At 44.3% G+C, this 23369-nt stretch overlaps 1 protein-coding gene and 1 non-coding gene across 2 annotated transcripts in view; both read left to right on the top strand.

Moving 5' to 3' along the window:
• The window catches only part of LOC124555744 (b(0,+)-type amino acid transporter 1), a 593057-nt gene that overhangs the window by 205965 nt on the left and 363723 nt on the right, over positions 1–23369 (top strand). The window lies entirely within an intron of this gene.
• On the top strand, positions 3685–3759 carry Trnat-ugu. Its single transcript has one exon. It is a non-coding gene; the product is annotated as a tRNA-Thr (tRNA).

The raw sequence follows: 23369 nt of genomic DNA, 5'->3' as shown, positions 1-23369 counted from the left end.
CCTCAAAGTTTTTATTTCTTCTCCATGAATTTTAATACCTACCCCGAATTTTTCTTTTGTTTCCTTTACTGCTTGCTCAATATACAGATTGAACAACATCGGGGAGAGGCTACAACCCTGTCTTACTCCCTTCCCAACCACTGCTTCCCTTTCATGTCCCTCGACTCTTATAACTGCCATCTGGTTTCTGTACAAATTGTAAATAGCCTTTCGCTCCCTGTATTTTACCCCTGCCACCTTCAGAATTTGAAAGAGAGTATTCCAGTCAACATTGTCAAAAGCTTTCTCTAAGTCTACAAATGCTAGAAACGTAGGTTTGCCTTTCCTTAATATTTCTTCTAAGATAAGTCGTAAGGTCAGTATTGCCTCACGTGTTCCAGTGTTTCTACGGAATCCAAACTGATCTTCCCCGAGGTTGGCTTCTACTAGTTTTTCCATTCGTCTGTAAAGAATTCGTGTTAGTATTTTGCAGCTGTGGCTTATTAAACTGATTGTTCGGTAATTTTCACATCTGTCAACACCTGCTTTCTTTGGGATTGGAATTATTATATTCTTCTTGAAGTCTGAGGGTATTTCGCCTGTTTCATACATCTTGCTCACCAGATGGTAGAGTTTTGTCAGGACTGGCTCTCCCACGGCCGTCAGTAGTTCCAATGGAATATTGTCTACTCCGGGGGCCTTGTTTCGACTCAGGTCTTTCAGTGCTCTGTCAAACTCTTCACGCAGTATCGTATCTCCCATTTCATCTTCATCTACATCCTCTTCCATTTCCATAATATTGTCCTCAAGTACATCGCCCTTGTATAGACCCTCTATATACTCCTTCCACCTTTCTGCTTTCCCTTCTTTGCTTAGAACTGGGTTTCCATCTGAGCTCTTGATATTCATACAAGTCGTTCTCTTATCTCCAAAGGTCTCTTTAATTTTCCTGTAGGCGGTATCTATCTTACCCCTAGTGAGATAGGCCTCTACATCCTTACATTTGTCCTCTAGCCATCCCTGTTTAGCCATTTTGCACTTCCTGTCGATCTCGTTTCTGAGACGTTTGTATTCCTTTTTGCCTGTTTCACTTACCGCATTTTTATATTTTCTCCTTTCATCAATTAAATTCAATATTTCTTCTGTAACCCAAGGATTTCTACTAGCCCTCGTCTTTTTACCTACTTGATCCTCTGCTGCCTTCACTACTTCATCCCTCAAAGCTACCCATTCTTCTTCTACTGTATTTATTTCCCCTATTCCTGTCAATTGCTCCCTTATGCTCTCCCTGAATCTCTGTACAACCTCTGGTTCTTTCAGTTTATCCAGGTCCCATCTCCTTAAATTCCCACCTTTTTGCAGTTTCTTCAGTTTTAATCTACAGGTCATAACCAATAGATTGTGGTCAGAGTCCACATCTGCCCCTGGAAATGTCTTACAATTTAAAACCTGGTTCCTAAATCTCTGTCTTACCATTATATAATCTATCTGATACCTTTTAGTATCTCCAGGGTTCTTCCATGTATACAACCTTCTTTCATGATTCTTAAACCAAGTGTTAGTTATGATTATGTTGTGCTCTGTGCAAAATTCTACCAGGCGGCTTCCTCTTTCATTTCTGTCCCCCAATCCATATTCACCTACTATGTTTCCTTCTCTCCCTTTTCCTACACTCGAATTCCAGTCACCCATGACTATTAAATTTTCGTCTCCCTTCACAATCTGAATAATTTCTTTTATTTCATCATACATTTCTTCAATTTCTTCGTCATCTGCAGAGCTAGTTGGCATATAAACTTGTACTACTGTAGTAGGTGTGGGCTTCGTATCTATCTTGGCCACAATAATGCGTTCACTATGCTGTTTGTAGTAGCTTACCCGCATTCCTATTTTCCTATTCATTATTAAACCTACTCCTGCATTACCCCTATTTGATTTTGTGTTTATAACCCTGTAGTCACCTGACCAGAAGTCTTGTTCCTCCTGCCACCGAACTTCACTAATTCCCACTATATCTAACTTCAACCTATCCATTTCCCTTTTTAAATTTTCTAACCTACCTGCCCGATTAAGGGATCTGACATTCCACGCTCCGATCCGTAGAACGCCAGTTTTCTTTCTCCTGCTAACGACATCCTCTTGAGTAGTCCCCGCCCGGAGATCCGAATGGGGGACTATTTTACCTCCGGAATATTTTACCCAAGAGGACGCCATCATCATGTAATCATACAGTAAAGCTGCATGCCCTCGGGAAAAATTACGGCTGTAGTTTCCCCTTGCTTTCAGCCGTTCGCAGTACCAGCACAGCAAGGCCGTTTTGGTTATTGTTACAAGGCCAGATCAGTCAATCATCCAGACTGTTGCCCTTGCAACTACTGAAAAGGCTGATGCCCCTCTTCAGGAACCACACGTTTGTCTGGCCTCTCAACAGATACCCCTCCGTTGTGGTTGCACCTACGGTACGGCTATCTGTATCGCTGAGGCACGCAAGCCTCCCCACCATCGGCAAGGTCCATGGTTCATGGGGGGGCACTAACACTTATGTTACCCAATTTATTTCGTATTCTGAATCTGCAGTAATTTCACTAGATAATCTCATATTTTTTATTACTGCATACATGCCTCCCTCATTGCAGTATAACTTATCTTTGCGATACATATTCCAGTCAGAATTTAGAATTTCATTGCAGTTTGACATTCGGTTTCAGCGAGTTTTCGGTCCCTAATGGTACATGGACATTTTTACCATTTATAAGCCACGCTAGTTCTGGGACCTTTCCACAGACGCTCCTGCACTTAAGTGAGACTAAATTATTTTTTTATTTTATTTCTCCGATCTGCTATGACGAAAGCTACCCTGTCTGGACTCAGAACGCATCTTATTTGGCCTGCGGAGGGATTTCTCTATCCTAAAAAACCCACATATGCACGCCATACGTATTCCGCTACCCTAGTAACCGCATGCTGCGTGTAGTGTACGCCTGACCTCTCAAGGGGAGAAATGATAATTAAATCAAGACCCTACGCAGTGAACAGGCGTTGATATACATCAACAGGGACAGTTGAAAATGTGCGCCCCGACCGCGACTCGAACCCGGGATCTCCTGCTTACATGGCAGACGCTCTATCCATATGAGCCACCGAGGGCACAGAGGATAGTGCGACTCCGGGGATTTATCCCTTGCATGCTTCCCGTGAGACCCACATTCCCAATTTAATGTCCACACACTACATTCGTAGTGCCCCTGCCTATTACACTCATTATTGGCGGAGACAATCTTACAGAGTCCCGCAAGAATTGGGGCAATACGTGTGCATCCGCACAGAAGAGGGAGGTCAATGGCCGGTTAGCCTTAACTAAAAGAAGATGGTATCTGTTCTTTCGGACATGTCCGAAAGAACAAATACTATCGGTGACCATGCAGCGCTCTAGAATGAAATGACAATTAAATCAAGACCCTACGCTGTCGACAGGCGTTGATATACATCAACGGGGACAGTTGAAAATTCTAGAGCGCTGCATGGTAGCCAATAGTATCTGTTCTTTCGGAAATGTCCGAAACAACAGATACCATCTTCATATAATTAAGGCTAACCAGCCATTGACTTTCTTCTTGTGTGCGGATGCACACGTATTGCCCGAACTCTTACAGGACTCGGTAAGATTGTCTGCCGCGAGTAATGTACAGTCGCACTATCCTCTGTGCCCTTGGTGGCTCAGATGGATAGAGCGTCTGCCATGTAAGCAGGAGATCCCGGGTTCGAGTCCCGGTCGGGGCACAGAATTTCAACTGTCCCCGTTGATGTATATTAACGCCTGTCGACAGCGTAGGGTCTTGATTTAATTATCATTTCATTCTAGAGCGCTGCATGGTCACCGATAGTATCTGTTCTTTCGGACTTGTCCGAAAGAACAGGTACCATCTTCATATCTTAAGGGGAGTTCTACAATTCTCCACCCGATAGCGGAGGTCGAGAAGTCTGCATCCAAGCTCGTCACAGAGTCGTCAGAGTCTCTCAGTTAATCCTTCCACTCGGCTCCAAACCTGAGGACCGCGATCGGTTCTGGGAATGTTGGAACAAAATAATAACTCTGCTTCCACCTCACGACTGAAGCTAGCTGTCTTCACCAAATCAAGCAGCCACCTGTAGGAACCGAGGATGGTCTCGGCACCCTGGCGGCAGGTGTCATTCGTGCCTATACGAGCCACGGTCTGCAGCCAGGTGCACCCAGTGCTGGCAAAGCTTCCTCCACATCTCGGACGAGAACCCCAGGCAAGCAAGCAGCTTGGATACTGACCTTCTTTCCCAACCTGTCCGCTATTTCCTGAGGGGTTACATCACCCGCCTGACACTGGAGCTCAAAGTGACAAGTAGTCCCTCCCCCTGCACTTGGCTGGAGCTCTCACGAACACCGGCCGCAGTCACAACAGGGAAGGCATCCCCACTGGCTCAAGTGTACACTCAGCGGTGGACAACACCTCAGATCTGTTTTTTGAGGCATAAAAAGACAGGCTTGTGGCCACTAGCCACTTTTGCCTTACACCCAGAGATTCGCGACCCTGCTACTGTTCGCCAATCAGCGTCTGTTAAGTGTCGACTCGCCGGGACGTGCGAATCGGAAGCTGCAGTGGCGTCAGACATCCCAGACGACGCTATAGGTCCCACAAGCGCCAAAGCATTCGTCTCAAGTGCCCTAATGCCATCGCATCCCAGGGCAGCAGCCTGAATGAAGCCTATGGGCAACACAGCTTCCACCCATTTACAGACAATGGTCAACTACCCCTGCATCTATATACAACCGGAGCTGTCACTGACCATCCTTAATAAACTTTTGTCTAAATGACAAGTAACGTAAAAGTAACCCTAGAAGTCGCTAGGAGCAATCTACGTTGTGCTACTATATTACCTCTACGTTTTAAACTTACAGTGAGTTAGTAAACACTAGATCAAAATGGTTCAAATGGCTCTGAGCACTATGGGACTTAACATCTGTGGTCATCAGTCCCCTAGAACTTAAAACTACTTAAACCTAACTAGCCTAAGGACATCACACACATCCATGCCCGAGGCAGGATTCGAACCTGCGACCGTAGCAGTCTCGTGGTTTCGGATTGAGCGCCTAGAACCGCTAGACCACCGCGGCCGGCTAGTAAACACTAGTCTATACAGTAGAGTACACAGGTATAATTCACTCTTCGTAGAAGTACGTGAAAACAGAATCGAAACTAAATTACTGTTATAAATCGGAGACTGCTAGCGTTCCAGGCGTGTCCAGCGGCTGCAGTGACTATGAGAGCTTTGTATCCGACGGTAACGAGGTTCAAACTGAACCGCAATTATGGCAGCGGTAAACTACGCTAGAAATCGGCTCGCACACATAGATAATGTACTAGAATTCGCTTTATCCAAGAAAGGGCCAAAACTGTCTACAGCAACTGCAAAAAGGAAAAATTGGGCCACTTGTACATTTTTTTTATAGATAGGAGGATATTTCAAAAAGAAAACACCCGAAATCTACGTTTCAGAGGAAGAAGTTTCGAGTTTATATTCAAGTGCAATTTAATTCCCTAGTTTCAAATAAAGTAAAAACATGTTTTTAAATCTTCTACAGTGCCACAAACGAGATAATCACACACCCTTAAGAAGAAGAAAGTTTTATTTTAGGGAAGAAATATAAGATTTTAGTTAATTTTAAAGCAAAAGAATTAAGTTAATTAAGGAAAAATACGAATATAGCTAAAGAAAGCTAACCCATGAGTGCATAATCTGGCGAGCGTAAGGATGGGCTGTACAGGGAGAGTGGCGGCCCGAGAAAAATAAATAAAAAATTTAAAAAGGCGGTAGAGCACTTGCCTGCAAGAGGCAAAGGCCCCAGATTTGAGTCCTGGTACGGGATACATTTATAATCTGCCAGGAAATTTCAAACCAGCACACACTCCACCGCAGAGTGAAAATTCATTGTGGAAAGTGACTCCTATGGTTGGAAATAGCTACGTGTCGCTCATAGGACAGATGTACAAAACTATAGCTCGACCCCAATCAAGCAATTTGTTGGAATACTATAGAACATATCTTGCGTTAGCGTGTGATAACTTTTTTTGGAAACTGAGTAACAACTCTATACAATTCAACATGTGCTGATCATTTGAAACCTAGTTTCCTCTATTTGTTTGTGAGAGAGAAAAAGAACTCAAGTTGATATTGTGTTTCTTAATGAATTACTTTCGATACATTTCCAAACTGTAGTCCACTAAGCAAAATACGGGCTTACGGAATACAGGAACTTGAATGCTACTGGAATCGATGCTACCTAGTAATATAGCAGTACGTCGTTATTAATGGGTAGGCATCGTCAGAAATGGAAGGATCGTCCATCGTTGCTCAAGGTAGCATGATAGTATCGTTGCCGTTCACTGAATAAGCTATAAAAGACCTTCTTCAAAAGAATCAACCAGAAATTTGCCTTCATCGTTTTGGGGACGCTACGGAAAAGCTAAAAGAGAATTACCGCACACGATCTGACCGCCAGTCCATTCGAATGCGAGTCCAATTCCTTAACAACCGTGCCACCTCGCACGATACGCTAATGTTAATACGAGACGCATTTATATGCGAGCCTCGTAAAATACAGCAGATGGTCTTAACTGTGATCCTCAATGGGAAACACTGCTGTATCTGACTATGTTGTCACGTGTAAATGGGTTGCCCCTAACAAATCTGAAAAGTATGTGAAATATGTGTTACCTAAGAATGAAGCAAACTGTAAATTTCACTAATAGGCGTGTTTGACGTCCGCTTGTAACTTAAGCAATTATTTCAGTTTATTCTTCAGTCTAATAGTTAACAGAACCAAAGTTGAGCAACCGAGGCGTTCGCTGAGGAACTAAGGAGGTGAGACAGTGTCAGCTTCCCACTCATCGATTTCGGTGGATATCGACTTGGGATAGGAGCGGCTTGCGAGACGTGTTCGGCATGCTCTTCGAGAAGTCGCTATAAATGGAAATCGACTACGTGAGTCGTCGATGGAAGAGAGCTCTTCGCGGAAAAGACATAAAATTCTACAACATTCACTCACAAACGCTATCCGGCCACCCAAAATCGCCACCATTTGGGCGTATACTGCTTCTGAACGGGGGAAGATGCGTCGGTTTACGGCTGGCTAGACGCTTCTGTGTTGGACTCACTGCTCTCTGAAGGACTGAGCTGTTTTCATAAATAGCGCCAACATCCACATATTTTCGCTTTGTCCGGCAGCAGACCGTGGTGAGTAAGATGACAGGCAGTCGTGACGCCTCGGAGGAGAGAATCTATCGACAGCCTCGCGCTGCCGCCTTTTCCGACAACGCGCCTGATATGTCTGACAAAAAGGGACCTATGCTGCTCTCATTATTATGAAACTATTTGTCACACCGTGTTACTGCGCGGCTGTTTCTTGCCCGTGGACTTTGTACTCACCCAGGAGCAAGTTTCAGCTTGTTCGATCAACCCAATACCTACAGAAGAGCATTGTCCTACAGACACGAAATGATGGAGTGCCTTCGCATCCTCCTGGGAAGCGAACTGCAGAAATATTTCGGGACTCGGAACGAGCGAATGTAGATGTGATCGGCTTCCAATGGACATTTATCAGAAGCCGACCACTACTAATTGTATATATTTTATATATACACACATTTTGAACAACAATCGCGTTCATTTCGTGTCAAACATTCCCTGGCAGAACGCAAGAAAATTTCTATTTTCAACTACTCGTTCACTGCGTGTGACCTGATTAATTTTTTGATGTTGTTCCTAAATAATGACACGAATGAAGGTAGAAAAACAATCGCTAACTAGTACGCTATTGACTTCTCCCTAATTATAAAATGTGGGGTGTCTAGGAAACCAGCTTTCTCGGATCGCTAGACAACATTCAAACAAATCGTATTAATGAGTTTTTATTACAAAGTGAACAATGCCAATACTTAACTTCGAGAATTACATATATGTGTCACAAGCAACGGGTGAAAGACAAAATAAGAAATCTCTTCAGTATACACAATTCCTAAGTCGCTACTATACCAGTGCCTAATCTTGATGTTGCTATAGAGCAGGGCGCGACCAATCGGGCGCGGCGCTTATGTCCTCTACACATAGAGGCCGCTGCTGTCGCGTTGTCCTCCTGGAAAGGGGTCGGTCAGCGTGCAAATGGCTGACGCCTTGTCACAGCCCACTCCGCTCTATCGTTCCCGAGTGGCGTGACGGCGCTTGACTTTACGCCGTAACATACGCTATGACGAACACTTACTTAGTTTGGCGACCAGTATAATTTACGAGGGTTGAAACTTAAATAGTGGCAACTATTTATTCACAACCGATACGGAGGTGTTACATGTTTGCGCCTGTTACTGTCCTTCAAAGTAGTCACCACCGTGGTGTAGATCCCGTTGCCAGCGATGTGGAAGGCGTAGTATACCGTTAACAGAGCCTGTTCTGTTGATGCTGCGAATGGAGCAGTCGACTGCCTGTCGAATCTCTGGAACAGTACTGAAGCGAATGCCACGAAGTGGTTCCTTCATCTTCGGAATCAAATCAAAGTCACAAGGACTTAAGTCCAGAGACTATGGTGGATGGTGCAGTACTTCCCAGTCCCATCGACCAAACAGAGAAGCCACAGCTAGCGTTGTATGCCCCCACGCATTGTCGTGCAAAATCATGGGTTGGTTGCGCAGAAGGTGTTGCCGCTTCTTTCGCAAAGCTTGTCGCAGATGATGCTCCAAAAGCGAACGGTAATACTGTGCATTGACGGTCTGCCGTGGAGAAACGTAATGCGTTAGGATAACACCATCACAGTCGTACACGAGAATCACCATAACTTTAGACCGCTCCATTCGCACCATCAACGTCGCTGGCAACGGGTTCTACACAACACTGGTGACTACTTTGAAGTACAGTAACAGGGGCAAACATGTAACTCTTTTGTATCGGTTGTTAATAAATAGTTGCCACTATTTAAGTTCCTACACTCGTATTTTTGTCAGAAGTTGTACAGACTGAATGGTCAAACCATTATGATCACTGCCTGCTGCGAGACTGGATGGCTAGTGGTAGCGTTTCGAGCGCACGACGCGGTAAGGAAAGTATGTGGGCGAAGCAGAGAGGGTTGAAGAATCATAGTAGCGACGGTAGTGGCCGAAAATGGGGAAAGCGAGTTGACAAACTTTGGACTATTATGGCCCGATGCCTGGGAAAGAGCATCTCGGAAACTGCAAATTGATCGACTGTTTCGTGCTACTGTTGTGATAATGTGTGGAAGGTGGTCGAAGAACGCAGAATGCGTGAGTAGACGACAAGGTGTCGGAAGTCCACACCTCCTCACATCAAATGGAGGTAGGGGGATTGCCCACTCTGTAAGGTAGGGCAGGCGGCAGTCTCTGGCATATCTGGCGACAGAGTACATTGGTGTAGGTACTCGTACAACTCTTTCGGAGCACTCCGTTCCGCGCACCTTGTCGAACGTGGCCCCTACGCGTTCTCGTGTTGACCCAACGACACTTCAATTACGATTGCAGTGGGCACAGGATCACCGAGATTGGTCCGTATCTCAATGGGAACGTGTCACCTGGTTCGATAAATCACGTTACTTGTTACCCCAAATAGATAGTCATGTCCGGATACGCCACCATCGAAGTGAATGGCTGTTGGAAACGTGCGTCATGCCACGGACGCAGACCGCGTGGGGTAGTATTACGCTATGAGGGACGTTCACTCGGGCTTCCGTGGCTCTTGTGGTAGTAATCGTGACGTCTGTGAAGTACGTAAACATTATAACGGACCGCCTCCTTCCCTTGTGCTCGATGTTTTCTCCGACGGTGAAGGCATCTTCCAGCATAATAACTGTCCGAATTGCGCAACAGTGGTTTGAGGAGCGTCATAGTGAACTCACGTTGACGTTTTGGCTACAAATGGAATACATCTGCGAAGCTCCGCGCCGACAAACCATTGGCCCGTATTTGCTATAACCTGTGCGTAAAAATCTTGTGCCACATACCTAGCGAGAACTTGTCCAAATATGCCACGTAGAATCGCTGCTGCGTTGCTTTAAAAAGGTGGACCGACACGCCATTAAGCAGGTGGTGTCAATGTTTTGGATCGCCAGTGTATACAGGGTGTTACAAAAAGGTACGGCCAAACTTTCAGGAAACATTCCTCACACACAAAGAAAGAAAATATGTTATGTGGACATGTGTCCGGAAACGCTTACTTTCCATGTTAGAGCTCATTTTATTACTTCTCTTCAAATCACATTAATCATGGAATGGAAACACACAGCAACAGAACGTACCAGCGTGACTTCAAACACTTTGTTACAGGAAATGTTCAAAATGTCCTCCGTTAGCGAGGATACATCCATCCACCCTCCGTCGCGTGGAATCCCTGAAGCGCTGATGCAGCCCTGGAGAATGGCGTATTGTATCACAGCCGTCCACAATACGAACGCGAAGAGTCTCTACATTTGGTACCGGGGTTGAGTAGACAAGAGCTTTCAAATGCCCCCATAAATGAAAGTCAAGAGGGTTGAGGTCAGGAGAGCGTGGAGGCCATGGAATTGGTCCGCCTCTACCAATCCATCGGTCACCGAATCTGTTGTTGAGAAGCGTACAAACACTTCGACTGAAATGTGCAGGAGCTCCATCGTGCATGAACCACATGTTGTGTCGTACTTGTAAAGGCACAGGTTCTAGCAGCACAGGTAGAGTATCCCGTATGAAATCATGATAACGTACTCCATTGAGCGTAGGTGGAAGAACATGGGGTCCAATCAAGACATCACCAACAATGCCTGCCAAAACGTTCACAGAAAATCTGTGTTGATGACGTGATTGCACAATCACGTGCGGATTCTCATCAACCCACACATGTTGATTGTGAAAATTTACAATTTGATCACGTTGGAATGAAGCCTCATCCGTAAAGAGAACATTTGCACTGGAATGAGGATTGCCACATTGTTGGCTGAACCATTCGCAGAAGTGTACCCGTGGAGGTCAATCAGCTGCTGATAGTGCCTGCACACGCTGTACATGGTACGGAAACAACTGGTTCTCCCGCAGCACTCTCCATACAGTGACGTGGTCAACGTTACCTTGTACAGCAGTAACTTCACTGACGCTGACATTAGGGTTATCGTCAACTGCACGAGGAATTGCCTCGTCCATTGCAGGTGTCCTCGTCGTTCTAGGTCTTCCCCAGTCGCGAGTCATAGGCTGGAATGTTCCGTGCTCCCTAAGACGCCGATCAATTGCTTCGAACGTCTTCCTGTCGGGACAGCTTCGTTCTGGAAATCTGTCTCGATACAAACGTACCGCGCCACGGCTATTGACCCGTGCTAACCTATACATCAAATGGGCATCTGCCAACTCCGCATTTGTAAACATTGCACTGACGGCAAAACCACGTTCGTGATGAACACTAACCTGTTGATGCTACGTACTGATGTGCTTGATGCTAGTACTGTAGAGCAATGAGTCGCATGTCAACACAAGCACCGAAGTCAACATTACCTTCCTTCAATTGGGCCAACTGGCGGTGAATCGAGGAAGTACAGTACATACTGACGAAACTAAAATGAGCTCTAACATGGAAATTAAGCGTTTCCGGACACATGTCCACATAACATCTTTTCTTTATTTGTGTGTGAGGAATGTTTCCTGAAAGTTTGGCCGTACTTTTTTGTAACACCCTGTATACTTAATGCTGCAACACATGTTTTGGACCGAGCGAGGTGACGCAGTGGTTAGCACACTGGACTCGCATTCGGGAGGACGACGGTTCAATCCCGTCTCCGGCCATCCTGATTTAGGTTTTCCGTGATTTCCCTAAATCGTTTCAGGCAAATGCCGGGATGGTTCCTTTGAAAGGGCACGGCCGATTTCCTTCCCCATCCTTCCCTCACCTGAGCTTGCGCTCCGTCTCTAATGACCTCGTTGTCGACGGGACGTTAAACACTAATCTCCTCCTCCATGTTTTGGCCGATCAGATTTACATCGTTGCACATCATAGCGTGGGACGGTGAGCGATAAATAATAGCCAATACGTTCTAACGATGAAAGTTTTTCTTTGGTTATGAAGAGAAGATCTGACACTGCTGTACATCTCAAAAAATTACATATGTTATTGCCTCTTTTATCTTTGAACGAGAGCCATTCGAAAAGTAAGGTCCGATCAGTCACGAAATGTAAACCACTGTGAAATTCAAAAATGTTTTATTTGAAACAGTTAAGTAGACCTTCCATCTACTTCTCTACATACTCGCCCCTCAGACTTAGACATTTGTTGTAGCGTTGTATCAACTTTTCAGTGCCCTCGTCATAGAATGCAGCCGCCTGTGCTTTCTGCCAAGTCTCTACGCTGGTCTACAACTCGTTGTCTGTGCCAAAATGTTGTCTTCTTAGCTAGCGATTCAAGTGAGCAAAAACGAAACTCAGTGGAGTCAGTTTCGGCCTGTATTGTTAGTAATGAAATACTTCCCATCGAAAACGTTGTTGGAGCATCTTTATTGCCCATGCAGAGTGCGGGCGAGAATTGTCATGAAGACGGATTCGCATGACAGTCATGTTATGTGGGCTGCATAGCTTCATGCGAAATCTCTCACCAGACCCTCGCACTTGATGAAAGATATTTTTATGTAGCCATCTTTACGTGCTTACTGTGCGCTCAAAACTGAAAACGGCGACGTGACGCGATCGCCGGGCATACTAGAGACACTGCCCAACACATCCGTGCAAAGCTTACTCGGATTTTCACTGTCGTTTCCATTTTGCGATCGATCGGACCTTACTTTCTGAATGGCCCTCGTCTATCTGGATAGTAATAATTTTCCACCGACCACAAACAAAGATTTGAGGTTCGATACGCCAAACAATTTGTTAGCATGTCAGCATCTCACTACCAGAAAACTTGTCTGTTTTGGTCAAATATTTGAGCAGACCGGAACAAGACTCACTAGGAACTACACGGTCAATTATCGTCCGAATTTTCATATCAAATGAATAGTGGGAACAGGTCAAATGGGGGATCAAATTGACCATAGAGAGAACTAGTATTGCAAAGAAAGATTTCTTTGCTCGAAAGTCATCAGGATTATCCAGGAAAACTTAGTGATTTGAAGGAAAATTTCTGTCCGAATTTTCATAGCCAAACGGAGAGCTTATAATGCCCAGTGGGGTATCAAACTGATCAGCGTGACGTCTAGTTTTGCCAAAACTAGAAAGAAAAAAATTAATTGCTCCAGAGTAATCAGCGTAATTAAGAAAGTACTTTATTGGTGATTTAAAGGAAAACTGAAATATTGTATGAGCATCTGCTGCTGGTTGAAGTGTCGAAAAGTCATATCTCCAAGTCCTAGCTATTTTTCGCATAAAAAGTACGTTGGTGTGAAAATTGTGGACTTCTTTCTCTCATTTTTAAAAGTAAGATAAATATCAAATTAGAGCATAAATGGAAACTTCTCTGCTTTCTCAAGATCTATATGCCCTTAATAATAATTGTTATAATACATCCTGTATTTAAGGCCAGACTTCGGGCTTATCGTCGATTGGTCGTACACTTACTGGCTTACGACAACCATTTCCTGTGTCTCAGACCCGTCATCAAAGCCTTGAAATGCAATTTACAGATACATTCAATGCTGCTGAACCTCCAGTGCGTTTCTGACCTACTTCAATTTCTCCAGGGTAAATACTTTAGAAAACTTGGTCCAAGAGGACTCTTGGTGCCATAAAACTGTTAACTTCGTCAAGAGACTACTCAGTGTTCGCGGAAATAGTGCAAAAGTAGGTTGAGCCATTTTGGGGCTAGTGCACTGACTTATTTATTTGACCGGTCACTTTCCCTGTTTCCGATTTACCTTTCTCACTGATAAACTTAAGTTTTCAATACTAATGCAGTTTAAATGGTATTTTCTTGTTGCGTAGACTTGTGTGATTGCTTCAGATATCACTATAAACAAGAAACAAGCCAATTACCCTTTATAAACTAGGGTGGATGAACCCGTCAGCGAGGGCCGGACTTTCACCATGTCACGCAAATACTAACCTACTTCCTCATTTTATCCACAGACGAAGGCTACATAAATTGATAAAATCGACAATAACACGAAATGATACTATCACGATACTCAAAGGATATCGCATGTGTCTGTCCTTTTTTAGATTAATTATTTGGCGCTTCGTATGTGACTAACAACGAAGGGAGAAATAATTTCTGTATTTCTTCTCGCGTTGTAACATACATTGTATATGACGTGAAAGAAAGATGATAAGATGTGGAAAGACGGATTACACGGAATGACGCGTTAGCCACATTCAGCACACCAGTTACAGCTGTGATGAAAGGGTTGCATAGCTGTCAGGCGGAATGGTGCACGAACGCACTCCGCGGTTCATCAGACACCTCACAAAGGAGCGCTGCAGCTGACAAGCGCTAATAGCTCCTGAGTTAGCAAGGGTACTCAATTACTACAGTTTTCGAAATTACGTCAAGTTCAGATTCGTCCTCTCAATACGCAAATGGTTCTGGAAATGACAACTTTCCGTCTTCAACGAAAGGCACACCGTAGTAAGTTACATCTAAGAGTACACTCCAAACGAGTTTTCACAAACGGATGTGTATCAGAACAACGGTGAAGTTTACAGCAGCGATAAAATTGCGGTTGAAAATCAGCACTGGCACTCAAAAAACGCACCTACAGAACTAAATTTATGTGGTACTAAAATACTCGCAGGGAGTCTACGTACTACCCCAAAACTCATTTTTAATCTTACATTATGCTTATATTAATTTATTGTGAAAGAAATGCAAAGTACGCGATGTATGAAATTTGAAATGATAGAACCAGTGCGGTACCAGTAGACCTAATTCAAATGTGTCGTCATAATGACTTTCTTTACAGAATAATACGAAATTAGACATGATGAGTAATTCAGCCAATAAGATTTATTCATCCATGAGGGCAAACAATTCCATAGCTCCTCATACATAGGTGTCAATTTACTACTTAAGATAAGTTTTCATATCCCTTTATATTTTCCTTGCTAAACTCCATGTAACACCTAATATGCCAGATAATGAGCCGTAAAATTTATATTTTTGTGACAGACGTGCTACCAGCGCCCTGAGAGACGTGTGAGAACATTCCTTCGATCTGAACTAACACGCCAGTTCAGCTTTGTTCCGAAATACGAAGATCGTTTCGAGACGGCGTCGCGAATCGTGTGTGGTTTGGCAGTCGTTTGTTACTGCAGAGCAGGATGTTAACTTACAGTACTTGAGGGACCATGTTACTAATTCTCTCGTGTAGTTAGACGTATGAGAGTACAGCATAAACTAGATTTCCTTTCTAATTTTCGGTATGAACAAACTGTTGGGGCGCGATTGATGTATAGAATACTACGAATACTGCCAATCATCTAGGTATATCGGGAGAAAAAGTGTCAAGGATGACACCAGCGTACATGATTTGAGGTACGATATCGTCGGTGAAGAGTAATAGTGGATGAAAATCAATCTTCATGTCGTAATAACTCAATCAAAAAATCTAACAACCAGTTTACACAATCGGTATCTGAAACGAAACTGTATATCTGTTACTGACTCATAATTCTCAAAACTACCAAGAATGGTTTAGCCCGATGCAAATGGTGCCGAGACTGTGCAATTTTGAGATAGGATGATAGGAAGAGACTAGTACGCATCGAGTCATCTTTGTGCTGGATTCCAACAATAATTGGCGTTTGTGGATGACCAACCTCCAAAAAGGATTATGCATCAGACTGTCTAGATCACACCGCTAAACATGACGGTGTAACAACTCAGAATGTGCTACCTATATCGGAAACGAGCACTCACTGCTGGCAATGGTTATGTGATTGAAACATATAGAAATCAGTGGATTAGTCTTTCAATGATTCAACCCTTTTTACAATTTCACTGTAAAGAGGTCCTAGTCCCTTGGCAAAGTTTAGAATGTAATGCCACAAAGACTCCATTGTATATCATCCCCATGCGCGTTGAAGCAGGTGAGACACAGACCGCAGTTCCAGCTGCGTTTCGTGCTGCACTATAGTCGGTTCTGAGACAAAAAATGTTCGCCGTAGATCACTACAAGATTAACCATTTCACAACATGACCGGCATTTGGCCTTCACTGCACAATGTAATGTAAAAATGCCTGCAACAAAACGGTCTCTAGACGTACCAAATGCTTCCTGAATTGCAGTTACCCGACAAACTGTGTACTGGATTCTCAGAGTAATTTATTTCTGAGCCAGACGGCCAATAGTGTGTGTACCACTCATGGTAGTGCAGACACACAGATGTTTGATATGTACCCGGCAACACCGAAATTGGACCACGTACGAACGGAGAAAAGCGCTTCGCACAGTTGTCTCCCGCTCAAGGTTATGGAATGATACTTGTCACACAGTCATCCACTAGCATATCCGCATCGTGATGGTAGCGACGTGGTACAGGCAGGTATTGTGATGGATGAGAGTAAGAGGTTTCACTTCTTTGTTGGTCGTTAGAGGAATATTGTTAACATCCAGAACATATTCGAGTACATTAGATACTGCAACCACGTGTTGTTCTTTCAGTAGATGCAGCTGATGCAGACAGTCTCTTCGTGGATGGAAATGCTAGTCGATGAAGAGATGCTAGGGGATATAACCTAATTTCTTGATTATCCTCAACCTTGGACTTCTGGGGCGCGACTACTCTTATGTCTCTTATGTTGCCCACACACTTCAGTAGCTTAAGGCATTCTAAATCTATTCGTTTTGTGAACTACGAACTCTATTATAATTTGACTGAAAATTTTTCTAACCATCACGATTTATATAATTCGAACGCCATGCTCAGCTTGTTTGCAAATTGAGATTTAAATCACTTCATGCTGGTCACCTGTCGAAGTCGCTCTGTAGAGAGGTGTTCTTGTAGCGTTTGTAAAAGGTAGTGAGGCTTTCACACGAACAAGGAAGCCTCGCAGTCCGAATGCGACCTCTCCCTGTTGCTGAAATATGACAGATTTTCAGAGCTGTCTGTTCCACTTATTTCTACTGATCTGCCAATTAGCTAAATCTAGCGACGAAGAAGAAGACGTTCTGTAATGTGATGGAGTAAAATGAAATTCAGAAGAAAGCTTCTGCACTTCTACTGATCGAATTTGCAGAAAGATAGAGAAAAGGAGAGAATGACAAAGATTTACTGCCGATTAGTCTTTTATATAGAGCTTACTTTATTTAGAAAAAATGGTTCAAATGGCTCTGAGCACTATGGGACTTAACTTCTGAGGTAATCAATCCCCTAGAACTTAAAACTACGTAAACCTAACTAACCTAAGGACATCACACACATCCATGCCCGAGGCAGGATTCGAACCTGCGACCGTACGGGCCCACAGTTCCAGACTGTAGCGCCTAGAACCGCTCAGCCACTCCGGCCGGCCTTTATTTAGAAGTCAACGATGTAAGTCAGTTGGGAAAGATCTGTCTCACTGGAAGTGCAAGCAATCACCAAGAGCGTTTCTTACGACTATATTTAGACACTGATAAATGCACATGTTTACACTGTAGGCTCTGAGATGTTTCTATTTTTCTTGTTCATTATACTCTTGTACATCAGATCTGTAATTTTATAGTAAAATGTTTACTCTGTTCTTGTGTCTGGAGTCAGTGTTTATCGTAATGTGTTGTAATGACTTTTAACAGTGAATGCTTCAAGAAGCATTTGTTATATCTTTAAATGAAACCATATGATTCCAGAGATCTTTTCAAATCTCAAATATCTATGATGTATATATGGAGAATGAAGCGATAAAAATTTCTATCAAGGCCAGGATTTGAACCTGAGTCTCTTGCTCAAAAAATGGTTCAAATGGCTCTGAGCACTATGGGACTCAACTGCTGAGGTCATTAGTCCCCTAGAACTTAGAACTAGTTAAACCTAACTAACCTAAGGACATCACAAACATCCATGCCCGAGGCAGGATTCGAACCTGCGACCGTAGCGGTCTTGCGGTTCCAGACTGCAGCGCCTTTAACCGCACGGCCACTTCGGCCGGCCAGTCTCTTGCTCACTCTGCAGGTGGGCTAGCCACTACGCCACACTGGTCCAGTAGCTTCGCAAAACTTCACGGACTCCCCTAGCACACCTCTCCTCAATCCAAATTTCCAGTCTCTCCTCAGCCCCCTGATTAAAGCACCTATGCCTGGGTTTCAGGCAGGATCCTCATTTCGTTCGATGCTGAGGTACTGTTCTAATACAATTGGAGTGCCTCTGGAATTCTGTTCGAGGATGGGGGGAATACCAACTGAGATGAGGCGTGAATGAGAATCTGGATTGAGGAGGGAGGCGTGATAGCGCAACCTGTGCAGTTGTGCAAAGCCACTGTGCCAGGATGGTATAGTGATAAGCACCAGACTGCATATATACAACTTATATCTTTGCTTTGGTTCGTTTTTCATAACAGTCATCTACGCTTGGATGCTCTTTGACATGTTTAAATTTAGCTGCTTGATACTTTGTAACTGTGATTTCAAACTGGACACACCACCTCTTCTGCAAAAATACCTTTTTGATTCTTTAGATGTTTAACAGTTCAGATGGACACTATCAGGATTTCCCTATTGATTTGTGCTATGACATGCGATTAATATTTGGTCTTTTGTATGTATTTACACCACGAAGATGACGTGCTACAGACGCGAAATTTAACCGACAGGAAGAAGATGCTGTGATATGGAAATGATTAGTTTTTCAGTGCATTTACACATGGCTGGCGCCGGTAGCGACACCTACAACGTGCTGACATGAGGAAAGTTTCCAACAGATTTCTCATACACAAACAGCAGTTGGCCGGCGTTGCCTGGTGAAATGATGTTGTGACGCTTCGTGTAAGGAGGAGAAATGCGTACCATCACATTGCCGACTTAGATAAAGGTCTGATTGTAGCCTATCGCGATTGCGGTTTATCGTATCGCGACATTGCTGCTCGCGTTGGTCGAGATATAATGACTGTTAGCAGAATATGGAATCGGTGGGTTCAGGAGGGTAGTATGCAACGCCGTGCTGGATCCCAACGGCCTCGTATCATTAGCAGTCGAGACGGCAGGCATCTTATCCGCATGGCTGTGACGGATCGTGCAGCCACGTCTCGATCCCTAAGTCAACAGATGTGGACGTAAACAGTTCGACGACGTTTGCAGCAGCATGGACTATCAGCTCGGAGACCATGGCTGCGGTTACCCTTGACGCTGCATCACAGACAGGAGCGCCTGTACTCAATGACGAACCTGGGTGCACGAATGGCAAAACGTCATTTTTTCGGATGAATCCAGGTTCTGTTTACAGCATCATGATGGTCGCATCCGTGTTTGGCGACATCGCGGTGAATGCACATTAGAAGCGTGTATTCGTCATCGCCATACTGGCGTATCACCCGGCGTGATGGTATGGGGTGCCATTGGTTAAAGGTCTCGGTCACCTCTTGTTCGCATTTACGTCACTTTGAACAGTGGACGTTACATTTCAGATGAGTTACGACCCGTGGCTCTACCCTTCATTCGATCCCTGCGAAACTCTACATTTCAGAAGGATAATGCACGACCGCATGTTGCAGGTCCTGTACGGGCCTTTCTGGTTCAAAATGGTTCAAATGGCTCTGAGCACTATGGGACTTAACATCTGAGGTCAGCAGTCCCCTAGAACTTATTACTACTTAAACCTAACTAACCTAAGGACACCACACACGTCCATGCCCGAGGTAGGATTAGAACCTGCGACCGCAGCAGTCGCGAGGTTCCAGACTGAAGCGCCTAGAACCGCTCGGCCACCCCGGCCGGCTGGGCCTTTCTGGATACAGAAAATGTTCGACTGCTAGCCTGGCCAGTACATTCTCCAGATCTCTCACCAATTGCAAACGTCTGGTCAATGGTGGCAGAGCAACTGGCTCGTCACAATACGCTAGTCACTACTCTTGATGAACTGTGGTATCGTGTTGAAGCTGCATGGGCAGCTGTACCTGTACACGCCATCCAAGCTCTGTTTGACTCAATGCCCAGGCGTATCAATGCCATTATTACGGCCAGAGGTGGTTGTTTTGGGTACTGATTTCTCAGGATCTATGCACCCAAATTTCGTGAAAATGTAATCACATGTCAGTTCTAGTATAATATATTTGTCCAGTGAATACCCGTTTATCATCTGCATTTCTTCTTGGTGTAGCAATTTTAATGACCAGTGTGTATAATTTAATGAACTTTTTGCACTTCTAGCTGTTTCATGCTTTTTTTTTATGGATACAGATACCATGAGGATGGTGCGGACCGGAACCGGTAGTTGTAATAAAAGACACCTAAACAGCTTCGAGACATGCATTAAAAAAAAAATAGAAAGAAAAAAAGAGGTACTTCGCGTCAAAATTAACATTCCATTTCTTCATTAGAAACACGTGATACGATGTTCATAGTACCTCCTAATGTCGATTTCGCTGATTGTCATTTAGATCCGTTTCGGTAATATCAACAACTTTCGCATCGCCGTCGTGTATAGAGTCCTAAAACCAGAGCACGCGAGCAGAGTTGGCGGCAAGATGGCCGGCGGCGCACTCATCTGGCTTAGGCTGGTAAGAGGACTACAGCTGCAGCGCGCTGATTGCGTCTGCCTGGCGGCAATCAGCTACTGCGTCGCAGTGCTGCGCCATCTTCCAAGCGAAACATGTACTTCAAAACGAAGCCACGCCGTTCAGTATACCGCGTGAATATTCTGCAAATTAATACTCAATTTCTCATTCGATAGTTCATTGTTGCCAACTTTATCATAATGGTAAATGTAAATGTCGTGTGACTAGGGCCTTCCGTCGGGTAGCCCGTTCCCGGGTGCAAGTCTTTCGATTTGACGTCACTTCGGCGACGTGCGTGTCGCTGGGGATGAGATGATGATGATGATTAGGACAACACAACACTCAGTCCCTGAGCGGAGAAAATCTCCGACCCAGCCGGGAATCGAACCCGGGCCCTTAGAATTGACATGCTGTCGCGCTGACCACTTTTTTTTTTTAATCTCAGTTTGTTCGTTTATGTTCGTTGTATCTGCTCGGGGCGGGCGTCGTAAGACATCCGATTAAGTTCGTTGATGATCAATTAACTCAGTTTTTTTTATTACAGAGGGTACGTAACCATCTGACCGGACACACTGAGCTACCGTGCCGGCGAAGGGGATGAAAATGATGATGATTAGGACAACACAACACCCAGTCCCTGAGCGGAGAAAATCTCCGACCCAGCCGGGAATCGAACCCGGGCCCTTAGGAGACCACTCAGCTACCAGGGGCGGACATCATAATGGTAACACTCAGTACGTAATACGGGACGGCGAACGTTCAACTTAACCAGAACTAACATCGTGTGTGCGATAATGAAGAACAGAAACGCTAATGCTCTCAAAATATACAGACAACTTATCATAATGGGTTAACAGCATGCTCACTTTGCTGAGGATGCTGCTGTTTACAAAAAATTGTTCGATTATACTCTTGATGACAAATCACCACCATGAAATTTCTAGGAGAGGCCATCCAATGTGGCCTAAAGTGGAATGGCCACACAAAAAAATTTAGAAAAGCAGACGCCAGGCTGGGAGTTATTATGAAACTCTTAACAAAATGTAACCCACTCACGAAAGAAGTGGTTTACAAAATGGTAGCTCGAGCGATTCTAGAGTATTTTTAATCAATCTGGGTGCCTTGCCAAGTTGGATTAATAAATAAGGTAGGGAAGATCCAACGAAGAGCGGCGCGTTTCGTCACGTGATCTTTTCATTGGCTATAAATCGTTAAGGACATGCTACAACTACAATGGCAGACGTTAAAGAGAGGGGTTGTACATCGTGAAGAGGTTTACTGTTGGAATTCCTTCAGCGTATGTTACAAATAGAGTCGAGCAGTTGACTCGTGGAGTCATACTGCCTGCTCCGTTCCCTGCCAATGCCCACCATCATAGTATGAGGATCTGAGGATGCTCAAATACTGACCGAAACCAGTAATCATTTTTATTGCGGTCGAGTCCGTTCGTAATCTATTTGTAAAGTACTTTTAGCCAGATCGCTGTTTCTCCACAAGAAATGACCTAAAAATTAATGGTTTTTTTATCGATTGTTTTTTTTTATTTGTAGTTCAGTGTTGCTATTTGAGTTAACATGTTGTCATTCTGTCATTTGGAGGTAGTGAGTGGAGCCATGGACGCTAGAAAATGCAGTGCCAAGTTGAGAAATCGGAACATTTTTGACATATTCTTCTGTTTGAGTTCGATAGAGGTGTGACAGCAGCGGAAGTAGCCAGAAACATTTGCGCCGTGTATGGGGATAGTGCAAATGGACATAACACGGCAAGAAAATGGTGTATCATTTTAAGGAGGGTCGTTTTGATGTTAGTGACTCTCCACATTCAGGAAGACCTACGAGGCATGATGAAGATCGTTTAAACACATTAACCCACACTGATTCAAGTCAGTGTACACGAGAACTGGCATATGTGGTGAACTGTGATCATTCCACCATCGTGCGACATTTGCAGGCAATGGGGAACGTTCAGAAATCGGGTGTATGCGTACAGCATGCTCTAAACCAAAATCACAAAAATCAACGGGTGGTCATATGGGCTTGCTCGTCATCAATTGGCTAGTGTCCGCCCCGGGTAGCTGAGTGGTCAGCACGACAGACTGTCAATCCTAAGGGCCAGGGTTCGATTTCCGCCTTGGTCGGAGATTTTCTCCGATCAGGGACTGGGTGTTGTGTTGTCCCAATCATCATCATTTCATCCCCATCGACGTGCAAGTCGCCGAATATATATATATAGCAATTGGTTAGTGAATAATACCGACCATTCCTATCCTGTATCGCTACTGGTAACGAGAAATGGTGCCTTACACTAATATCAGGAAAAGAAATGGATGGCTGAGCCCAAACGCAACTGCCCGTACAAAGACTTGCGCGGAACCACTAAAGATAATGTTATGCGTCTGGTGGAACAGTGACGGTGTGGTGTACTAGGAATTGCTTCTCCAAGGTGTAACCATAACTGTTGACATTTATTGCCAACAACAGAGACGTCTTCCAAACGCAATCCAAGAACAGTGACAAGGAATACTGGTGTGCCACAGGGGAGTGTTATGGGACCATTGCTTTTCACAATATATATAAATGACCTAGTAGATAATGTCGGAAGTTCCATGCGGCTTTTCGCGGATGATGCTGTAGTATACAGAGAAGTTGCAGCATTAGAAAATTGCAGCGAAATGCAGGAAGATCTGCAGCGGATAGGCACTTGGTGCAGGGAGTGGCAACTGAACCTTA

This window comes from Schistocerca americana, chromosome X, assembly GCF_021461395.2.
Source record: "Schistocerca americana isolate TAMUIC-IGC-003095 chromosome X, iqSchAmer2.1, whole genome shotgun sequence".
In the NCBI taxonomy this organism is placed as follows: Eukaryota; Metazoa; Arthropoda; class Insecta; order Orthoptera; family Acrididae; genus Schistocerca; species Schistocerca americana.
The sequence above is the reverse complement of the archived record's forward strand: the minus strand, read 5'-3'. Positions and strand labels throughout refer to the sequence as shown.